Source organism: Tupaia chinensis, unplaced genomic scaffold (assembly GCF_000334495.1).
Source record: "Tupaia chinensis unplaced genomic scaffold, TupChi_1.0 Scaffold000116_1, whole genome shotgun sequence".
NCBI classification, from domain to species: domain Eukaryota; kingdom Metazoa; phylum Chordata; class Mammalia; order Scandentia; family Tupaiidae; genus Tupaia; species Tupaia belangeri.
Window position 1 is genome coordinate 564,243 of NW_006159580.1, and position 11,219 is coordinate 575,461.

The following is an 11,219-nucleotide window of genomic DNA, read 5'->3' on the forward strand; positions in this document are numbered from 1 at the left end:
CCTGCTGGGCCACCAAACCTCAGCTCTCCTTTCTCCCCAAAGCCACCCCAAGGTAGCAGTGCAGCGTTTGTCACTGGATGGCGTCCCAGCCCTCCTCTCTCTCTGTTCCTCACGCCCCTCAGCGTGTGGCTCCTAAACCTCCTGATAATCCACTGATGCTGGCACTGCAGTGACACAAGCTGCCTGGGCCCACAGGACTCAGAAGGGCCGGCTGTCACTGCCTGAGCATCGCACCAGGCTTCCTTGCCCTGTGCTCACAGAAACGGAGGGTGATCCCTTACACAGACACCTGTTGCCTCTGACCAGTCACTAAAGCCCTCTGAGGGTTTTCTAAGGCTGATCCTGTTCTCCCCGTATCATCTGTGAATCTAGGAAATGTCTTCCACCTTTTCTCCCAAGTCCACGAGGGCCTTTCCTCCAGGTGCTGTCTGGCTGTGGCCCTGTGCCTAAGGTGAGCCACACGTCAGTGTGAAATTCCATGCCCAGCTAACCGGCTGAGAAGGTACTGGGCTCCTGGGGAGAGAGCATTAGTGCCAGAGTACATGAGGAGTATTTCTCAGCTTTTTCCTTTAAAATGTTGCCAGAGGGCACAGGTGTTTGCCAGAAAGAGACAGAGAGGGAGAAACCACCTCTTCCTCCATGGGAAATGGTCACACCGAAATCCCTTCTCTTCCCTCTCTCTTTCCTTTTGAGGCTTTGGGCACATGCTTGCTTGGTGCTTTGTTTTGTTTTGTTTTTAAGAGGTTTTTGCTATAGGGCACGTACGCTCACCAGAAAGACAGAGACAGAGAGATAGAAAGCGAGAAATCACCCCCCGGGGGGATGGATGGTCACGCCACAATCCCTTCTCCTCCATTCTCCTCTCGGGATCTTGGGCACGCACGCACACGTGCCCCACGTGGGCCATTGGGTCCAGGACTCGAACTACGGTTGACTACATGGGAGTTCGGAGACATAGCCATTACACTAACTGCTGGTCCCTTGCTTGGTGTTTTTCAAGCTGCCAGGTGCAGGCTTCCACCACAGGATCAGCCATGTGGGATCTGGCTGCTTTAACTACCAGGTCACAGAAGTGGCTCCCACAGCTCTGTCTCTGCTACACCGTGTACCTACTCTAGGCAACCTTTTAACCTCTCTGTGGCTCAAGTTTCCCATCTGTAAGATGGGTCAATACCCACCTGCCTTCCTTAATGAAGGCAGGAAGGTCTGGGTAAGATACTAGATTTGAAAGATGCTGTATTACACAATTTACACACCAAAACGTTACCTCTTATGGGTAATTTTTGTTCTTTTTACTTCTTAATTGTCTAAATTTTCTGTAATGAACGGGTACTCGGGTACTGTGTTTAGTAAGTAGATTCTTTTTTTAAGTTTTCTATAGGGCATGTATGCTCACCAGAGATGGGGGAGGCACAGTGTGAGGTGAGAAATCACTCCAGAGGGGGGTGGTCACACTGCAATCCCTTCTCCTCTACTCTCCTCTTGTGATTTTGGGCACACACGCACATGCGCCTGGTATGATTTTCAAGCTGCCCGGTCCGGAAGTCAAACCATACAGTCAACCATGTGGGACCTAACTGCCCCAGCCTCCGTACCACCTGCTGGCTCCAGTAAGCAGATTCTTCAAAGAGCTGTAAAAGCATAATACTAATGATTTTATAGTACAGGAAGACGAAGCAGAAAGGGCTAAAAAGTCTACCTCGAGATAGAGCATTCTGGCCCCCACACACCACGGAGCCCTCTGCAGACCTCCAGGAGCAGCAGGTGACACGGCGAGCGGCCCCGGTGCCCGTCATGTCCGAGACAACACAGAGCTACACGTACTTCCCAACGACATAAACAACTGTGAAGGGAAAACAGACTGAGAATAGGAGGGAAAGGACAAGGAGGGGACAGTGGGAGTAAATACTTTGCACCACTGGGGACTTCAAAAAGCTCATGCAGAATGGAATTAAAGCATGAGTTCGTTTTGGTGCGACACATTTTTGAAATCTGCGTCCAGATCTTTTACAATGCGCACTGTCCATGGACTTTCTGCAGGCCCCTCACGTGCTTTTTTAACAACAAGTATCAGTATCTTTGGTAGTAGGAGCAGGGCCAGGAGTCTTCTCATAACATCTCTTGCCTGTTCCCTAACAAAAGCTTTTGGATCTCACTTGAATGGAAGCAACCCAGAAAAAAAGGGCAAACACTGACAGCAGGGAAGGAGCAGAGCAGTCCTGGTGCCAACTCTCAGAGACATTGTAACTCTTGTTCTCTGTTGTCCCTTTCCTTCCCAAGTGCACGCCCGGCTTTCTAAGGGCCCAGATAAGAGCCTACTCAACAAATATTTAAAAAGCTGGAAGTTTCCAAGAGAGGAAAGGGAGAACCTGAGTGAAAGGACAAACAGAAGAGAAGGATCCCAATCTCGGTGCAGTAGGAAAAGACAGTGTAAAGTGTAACATTAAAGCACCCTCCGGATTCAGAGAACCGGCCCACCATCACCTCCAACCTCTCCTGTCTGTTCTGAGAAGAGCTTCTGGATTTTACACTCACATGACAGCCTGCATGAGCTCAGAAGCTGGTCAAAACCGCAACTGCACTCTTCAGAATTCAAAGCCAGGAAGAAAGGGCTGAGATGGGAAGATGCTGGAACCAGGGATTTAGGGTGACACTAGGGGATTCATTCAGAGCAGGAGGCCTCACAGGTCAAGCCACGTCAGCCTCTGCAGCAGATCTCAGCTACAACTGGCAGGAGCGAGAGGGGGCTCCTCAAAAGAGTCCAGTAGTTTTGAAGTAGAGCTGTAAAACAATCCATAAATGGAAGAGCATGTGTCTGTGTCGTGTGGGGAGGGGAATCAAGGAAAGTGCTGCGACTGACCCCAGGCCTACCCCAGAGAGGACGGGAGTGTGTCTGTAAACTGCCTCCCGAGCGGCTCCCTCCACCTCTGCCCACCTGGCTGCCAGCGCCCTGGGGTCTTTCCAAGGTGCAGGGCCATAGTGGCCAGGAGAACTCCCCGGAGCCCCCCTCCTGGTCCCACACAGCACACCTGCTCCAAACCAGGCCACTGTGGCCCTGAGCTCCGCCCCTTCCCTGAAGGCCTGTGAGGATGAACAGTGCAGGGAGAGTGGCCAGAACTCTGGCAGGACTGATACTCATGGTCTCTCAGCTCCACAGCAATCGGACAACATGGCCTTGATGAAGAGCACCATTCCCAGGTCAGCTGGGGGCCACTGTTTCCCCGAAATCGCTGTCCTGGAGAAGGAGCCCAGGATAGCTCAGAAACAGGCACTGGGTCCTTCTACTCACCAAGTGCTCCGGGCTACGTGCCTCGGAGACTACTGCTAGCCGGGAAAACGGCAGGTTGGGGGCTGGCAGTGCCCCCAGAGCGGGCAGCCATCAGGAGCAGTCCTGGGGTGCTCTAGAGTCGCTGTCACAGCCTTTCTTTCTGGCTACAACTCAAGAACCTCCACCCAAATCCCGGGGCTTCCAGAGCACACAGGTGGTATCTCCCCACCCACAGCAAGCTGCTGGGCAAGGCTCTGCACACCTTTCCCCAATTAATGTTTCCTGTCTCCTGGTCTCTTCCCCAGGAACCCAGGCAGGCTGAGGCAGGACCTTCCTACACCCACTGGACCGCCCTCGGGATTAACAGGCCCATTTGGGCATCCCAAGCACCGACCCTAGCATGGGCCAGGGCCAGGTATGCACAGGCTGCACTTCCCTGTCTGGGCAGGCGGGGGCTGGAATGGTGCCAGAGGCTCACCTTTGTAACACAGCATGAAAGCATTTATTCCAAAGGTGGCTGGGGAGTGCCCAACAGCCCGCCTACCAGCTTGTGTGAGATGCCAGGCCTTCCTACAGGACGGCCTGCCCTGCACAGGACAGGAGCCTGGCAGACAGAGAACCTCTCCTTCCCTCTCACCTATCCAAGCTGCAAGAGCCAGTGTTCTGCTAGGTTCTGAGCATGAGCACTAGTGCCGAGTGCGCAGGACCACCATAATGACCAACCACCTCTGAGGAGGTGGCTGGTGTAAGGATCAAGGCAGGCCTTGGTTCCCCAACAGAGGGAGGCTTGAACCTAGCTCTGCAATGCACTGAGTAGCCTTGGGCAAACTGCTTCACATCTTTGGGTGTCTATTTCCTTAAATGTAGTGTCACGCAGCTCAGAGAGATGAAGAAACATCCCTGTAGTCACGGGAAGAGGTGGTGGTGCAGCCTGCTCCCAAGCCCCAGTCACTGGCTCCCAGGGCTTCTTTGACCACACCAGGAAGTTTCTCAATAGCAGCGACAGCTGACAAAAACAGTGGTCTCTATTCTACAACGGCTGCCAGCAATCCCCAAAAGTCAGTGAGCTATCCCTTTTGCACCTCACTGTCTGAAAACAAAAGAAACCTTTACAGATATCGACTTAACCGAGTGACTGAAGTTAGCATCAGTTTAACCAGGGCCAGCTGGCACCATCATGGCTTCTGACGGAAGTCACAGGAAGAACACACCACCGAGGTATATGAGTTCTCACCAAAAAAGGTTACCCTGAATCCAATCACAAGGAAACTATCAACAAATACCAGGAAGTAAGGGCCATCTATGACACATGTCAAGCAAATGTAGTAGACTGATAACAACTGGCGGATCTTAGTGAGGGAGACACAGAAGTTCATTGTATTATTCTTTTAACTTTTCTCTAGCTTTCACCTTTAAGAATAACTTTTATTTATTTATTTGAGAGGATTTTGCTATAGGGAGTATGCACTCGCCAGAAAGACAGAGATAGAAAACGAGAAATCACCCCCCAGGGGGGATGGCCATGCCGCAATCCCTTCTCCTCCATTCTCCTCTTGGGATCTTGGGCACACACGCACACGGGCCTGGCATGAGTTTAAGCCACTGGGTCTGGGATTCGAACTGCAGCCGGCTACTCGGGAGTCCAGCAACATAGCCATTACATCAACTGCTGGTCCCCCGAGAATAACTTTTAATTAAATGTTAATTATTTGTGGTATTGGCTAGCTCCAAGGTCTGATGGTTAAGGCAGGGAGACCCCACATGGCCAACCCTGTGGTTTGAGTCCTGGACCCATAGCTTGAGAACAAGGACATGGGTGAACATGTGCATGTGCCTCAAATCCTGGAAGGATAGAGAAGTGGAGGAGAAGGGACTGTAGCATGACCACTCCCCATGGAGACGATCTCTTCCTTCCTCCATCTCTCTCTGGTGAGCACATTTGCCCTCTGCCAACATTCAAAATATGTTTGCGTTATTACCATAAAATAATTGAATAATTTTTATTCGGCATTCATTTTGTATTAATGCACTCTTCTTTTAATGTACTTCGTTATCAAATGTCTATATCAAGTAGATTGTTCTTACATGTTAACCAGGTATGTAATCTTATCACAATATATTGGTCCATAAAAATAATAAACCATTCGTGGGTCAGCAGGTGGTTAAGGGGCTGGATCCCAAGTAGTTGGAGTCCTGAACCCTGCAGCTTGAAAAACCCACTGGGCACATATGCTGCATGTCTAAAATCCCAAGAATAGAATGGAGGAGAAGGGATTCCAATGTGGCCATCCCCCCTGAGAAAGTGATTTCTCACCTTCTCTTTCTCTTTCTCTCTCTCGGTGAGCACACGTGCTCTATGGCGAAAATCTAAAATTAAATATTCACTTAATGTTATAATCTATTTTTTCACATAAAAATCCTTTAAAATTTTATCATAGAAAAATATTTCCATTTATTTTTCTAAAAAAGAATTATTTTATTTCATCTCCTTTTTTTTTTTTTTTTAAATTTATTTCACAAAGAAAGAGAGAGAAGGAAAGTGAGAAAGTAAGCCATCAGGTCTGGGACTCGAACTGTGGTCAGCTATGTGGGACTCCAGTGCCTTAACCACCTGCTGATCCCTCCATTTATTATTATTATTTTAAAGAATTATTTTATTTAACTTTAGTTATTTACTTACTTATTTTAATTTGACCAGAGAGGGACAGAATGAGAGAGAGAGAAAGTGAGAAGGCCAGCTGCCTGGTCCAGGACTCGAACCACAGTCGACCATGTGGGAGTCCAGTGCCCTTAAACACCACATCACCTGCTAGTCCCCCCAACACACTTATTATTAAGGTCACTCCTCATTTAAAAATTAATAAATACTGTCATGAAAGAAATAAAATAACTTAAAATTTGGGGAATTCCTGGGAATTTTTATTCCTTGTTCCCAAATCCCGAAGATTAATAACTGTCGGGAAATTGGCAGTCTATTTTTTTTTTTTATAAGATTTTTGCTTTAGGGCATGTGTGCTCACTGGAGAGAGACAGACACAGTGAGAGAGGGAAAGTGAGGAGAAATCACCCGCTGGGGAGTGTAAGAGGAAGAGTATAAGAGAGGGAGTCTGAAATCTCTGATCTCTCATGCCTTCACTACCCTACGCTCTGTTCACCCTGAACTTCCCAGAAAGTATATACAAGTACATACATGGCAAGTATATACAAGCCATGCCACAAGTCCTTCTCCTCTTTGGATTTTGGGCACGTATGTGCGCGCGCACCCACACCCACACCCACACACACAGCGTGACTTTTAAAGCCACTAGGTCTGGGACTTAAACTATGGTCGGTCGAGTAGGAGTCCAGTGCTTTAACCACCATGCCACCTGCTGGCCTAGAAGTACCCGTCTCCATGTTTTTCCAGCCAGCCTTTGCTATGATCTCCCAACACGGCAACTCTATCCAACGAGCCCTAATCCAATGAAAACTCATCTGTGGGACTGATTTGGGTACTGATTATGTGCAAAAGCACTGAGCTAGGCCCCTGTAGGGATGAGACACAGCCTGCCCCTGACAGGGCAAATGTAGCAGCAAACAGCTCTATGACAGAGGTCACAACAGGTGGGCACAGAGGAAGAGGAAATATTTCCAACTTGGGAGCAGCACAATGATTCTGGAGTAGGAAGGTTAGAAAAGCATTCCCAGGGAAGGTCAAGGTGGGTCAGGCAAGGCGGTTGCAAATACGAAAGGGTGAGCTGTCCACTTTGGTTGAGGCATCTCATTCGCTGAAGGACAGATAAGGGGTCAGTACATGGCCAGTTCCCAAGGGTATGGCCTTAATTCCGAGGTCAGGGGGTGGGGGTGGAGGCGGGGGCAGATCCAGAGGGTGCTCGAGTTCCACTGACTGTAGGAGTGGAGAGAGGCAGAGACCCACTAGGGGACTTCTGAAATGACACTGTGGAAGAGGGGGAGTCTGAAATCTCTGACCTCTCACGCCTTCACAACCCCATGCTCTGGTCACCCTGAACTTCCCAGAAAGCAGGCTCCCTACTGGCCCTGGTGGGCTGCTCCTTCCACCTGGACACCTCCCTCCCCTTTTAACCTGATTTCCACCTTCTCCTGCAAATCTCAGTGTAAACATCACTTCCTCCAATAAGGTTCCTATAATGTGTTCCTAAAGTTCCCACGTTTGCCATCATAGCTCTTTCTACATTTACTTGCTGTTGTATGTTCCTATTTATTTCAGGGATGTGCTATTTATTCATCCGTTTGCTTGAGCATGCAGCCTGCATTCATCTTTTTTTTTTTGAGAGTTTTTTGCTATAGGGCACGTGCGCTCGCCAGACAGACAGAGACAGAAAGCGAGAAATCACCATCTAGGGGGATGGCCATGCCGCAATCCCTTCTCCTCCATTCTCCTCTCGGGATCCTGGGCATGCACGCACATGTGCCTGGCATGAGTTTTAAGCCACCGGGTCCAGGACGTGAACCACGGTCGACTACATGGGAGTCCAGCGACATAGCCATTACGCCAACTGCTGTTCCCCAGTCTGCATTCATCTTAAGTATATACAGTTCCATGAAGTTCCATTATGTCTCCATACTAAGAGGAAATTACCCAGGTCAAGATCGTAAACATTTCTAGCACCCCAGAAAGTTCCTTGTGCCCCTGCCCATCAACCCCCCAATAAAAAATCATAAACATTTTTGAACTGCTGTAGGGTGTGTGCTCTTGCTGGGGGTGAGGCAGATATAAGGTGAGAAAACACTCCCCTAGTGGGATGGCCACGCTGCAATCCCCTCTCCTCCGTTCTCTGGAGATCTTGGACACACATGCACAAAAGTACGCAGTGTTTTTCAAGCCACTCAAACTGCGCAGCTGGCCTGGGGGATCCAGCTGCTTTAACCATCATATCACTGGCTGGCCGGCCCCTGCCCCTTTAGATTTGACTTAAGTTCCATCCAGCCCCAGGGGCACCTGCTACCCGCCCTGCCCTCTGCAGATGCAGTCTCGCACATTCTCACACAGGGATGTGCACACCTAGAGTAGGGTCCCCGATCTGAGCCTCTCAAAGGAAAGACCCTGAATGACTCTATTAAACAAGCACCAACCTCTCACCTCCTCACTGTTCACAGAGTATCCTAAGCTGCAAAACATTTCTCTGGTCTGTCGTCCTCCCAGAGCTGTATGGATCACATCAGAAAACAGCTGGGACGAGCTTGTATAAGCCACGGTTTACCTGACAAATCCAGGCATGTTAACGTCTAGGTACATGAACGCTTACTTGGAAGTTACTCGTTAAACTATATACACACACATGCACAGCAAAAAAAGGGAAAGGTTTAGAAAAAGAATGCAGCCAATCTGTATGTGCTGATGTGGAAAGAATCTGAAGACATCTGTGAAAAGACCTAGGTGTCGAAACCATTGTGCGTGCTCCCCACTGTCACAGAGGGCAGGAGAAGAAAATGTAAGGACGTGGGCGTGTGCATGGAAAACGGGGAGAATACGCGGGAAACCAACCCCTTACTTTCTCTGCTGAGGAGTGAATGAGGGCGCAGGTCCGGTCCTGAGCCTAGTCAGTCCCTTTCTGGTGTCATATAACTCATAAACCCCATGTCTGGATGGGTTTTTTGTTTTGTTTTGTTTTGTTTTTGAAAGATTTAGGGCACATGCGCTCGCTGGAAAGACAGACAGGAAGTGAGAAATCACACCCCACAGGGGGTGGCCACACTGCAATTCCTTCTCCATTCTCCTCTCGGGATCTTGGGCACGCATGCACATTCGCCCAGTGTGAGTTTAAGTCACTGGGTCCAGGACTTGAACTGCAGTTGACTACGTGGGAGCCCAGCGACGGAACCATTACACCATCAGCTGGTCCTGGGTTTTTGTGTTTGTGTGTGTGTGTGTGTGTGTGTGTGTGTGTGTTTGCTATAGGGTGCGTGCACTCGCCAGAAAGACAGAGAGACAGACAGAAAGCGAGAAATCACACCCCAGGAGGGATGGCCACGCCGCAATCCCTTCTCCTCCGTTCTCCTCTCGGGATCTTGGGCACGCGCACACACACGCCCGGCGTGAGTTTAAGCCACCAGGTCCGGGACTTGAACCGCGGTCAACTACATGGGAGTCCAGTGACACAGTCATTATGCTAACTGCTGGTCCCTACTGGTCCTGTTTTTAAAAATTGTTTAATAAACATGTTAGGATAAAAATTAGCCAAACAAGGGGCTAAATCTATTCTACCACCACAGGCCTTCCCAACTGCCTGGGTAAACTGAGGGCAGTCTGCTGAAGCCGGGGCTCGGGCTCCAGAGCCGCAGAGACCACAGGCCTGGAGACAGACATTCAGCAGCCGTCAGAGCTGAGCTGAAAACAGCAGTGAGCTCACCCACAGCAACCCCTGGGGCCCTGGTAAGGAGCAACAAACTGACGCAACTCCACCTTTTGTAGGGCGGCCAAAAGCCGGGCACTCAGAGCCTCAGGCCAAGGAAGGAATACGGGGTCCAGGGCCCCTGGGGGTCAACACTGCCCACGCTGCTGTGTGACCCCTAATGACCCAGGTCCACAGTGGGCTGGTTTTCCCACCTCCTGACTAATATGCAAACCCAAGGTTGGGAGAAGCAACCCAGGGGAGAAGGCAAAGGAACAGGGGCCTCCAGGGTGTAGCTAGAATTCCAAGCACGAAGTGCCACAACGCAGGGCCGGGTTTCCTGAGGCCGGAAACATCCCTGCGCTCAGAGGAGTGGGGGAAAGGCAGCAGCAACCTTTCTGCAAGGTCATACCTGTCTGTCTCTCACATCCACGGGCCCACCATCCTGAAGCCTCACCCGACCTCAAGGAGTTGACCTACAGGGTCAACCAACAAATGCCCATTGCCAGACCAAGATGGATTCTGTTAGGATCTTTCTGGTTTACATTTAGGTGAACTCATGGAGGGTCTCAACACTGAAGTTAAAAGACTCCTTGAAGCTACCCCCTCATACCCCAAGATCCCCCAAGGCCAAACAATCCAAGTGCCAACTGAACTTCATCCACCCTCACCCTAAATATCTCCGATTCACTCTTCTAATGTCTTACCTGAGTTACAGCAGCAGTCCCTGAGAGTCCCTGTGTCCTCTTTGCCCCTCCCCAGTCTGCCGCCAGACAGATCTTTCTAGCTCACAAACCTGATCATATCTACACTCCTGCTTGGAACTCTTCAGAAACGCCCTGCTGCTATCAGAACAAAACCCCAACTCCTGAACATAGAGGCCATCTTTTTCTTCTTTCATCATACAATTAGTTTGTTCTTATTTTTTTTTAAAGAAGTAATCATTTAATTTTATTTATTATTTTAATGACCAGAGAGAGAGGGAAAGTAAAAATGCAAGCCGCCAGGTCCGGGACTCAAACCATGGTCAGCCATGTGGGAGTCCAGTGCCTTAACCACCATGCCACCTGCTGGCCCCCATATAATTAGTTTCTTTTTTTTTTTTTAAGAATTAGTTTATTGAATATTTATTTATTTGCTTGTTTATTTATTTATTTAAATTTGACCAGAGAGAGAGAGAGAGAGAGAGAGAGAGAGAGAGAAAGTGAGAAAGCAAGCCACCAGGTCCAGAACTTAAACTGTGGTCAGCCATGAGGGAGTCCAGCGCCCTTAACCATCACACCACCTGCTGGCCCCTTATACAATTAGTTTTGAATGTGTGAATTTTATCAGTGATATCACATACATAAGTAGTTCGACTTTTTTAAGTCAAAATCATGGCTACAAAGAACTTGCAACTATAAGCAACAGAAAGAACCTTTAACTGCCTTAAACCAACTGAGAAATACACTATAGAGAAGGATTTTATCTACCTATGGACAGTGAGAAGATGATGGATACCAGCCCTGCATTACCTCAGGCAAGAACAGGAACTACCCTGCCATTCTTAGGGAAGCCAGACACCAGAGGATAAGTCACGCTGCAGACCTCCACAACAC

The 11,219-nt window shown here is 49.2% G+C and overlaps 1 protein-coding gene across 2 annotated transcripts in view; it reads right to left on the reverse strand.

The window, feature by feature from the left end:
- The window catches only part of PPARD (peroxisome proliferator activated receptor delta), a 90,584-nt gene that overhangs the window by 32,725 nt on the left and 46,640 nt on the right, over positions 1 to 11,219 (reverse strand). The window lies entirely within an intron of this gene.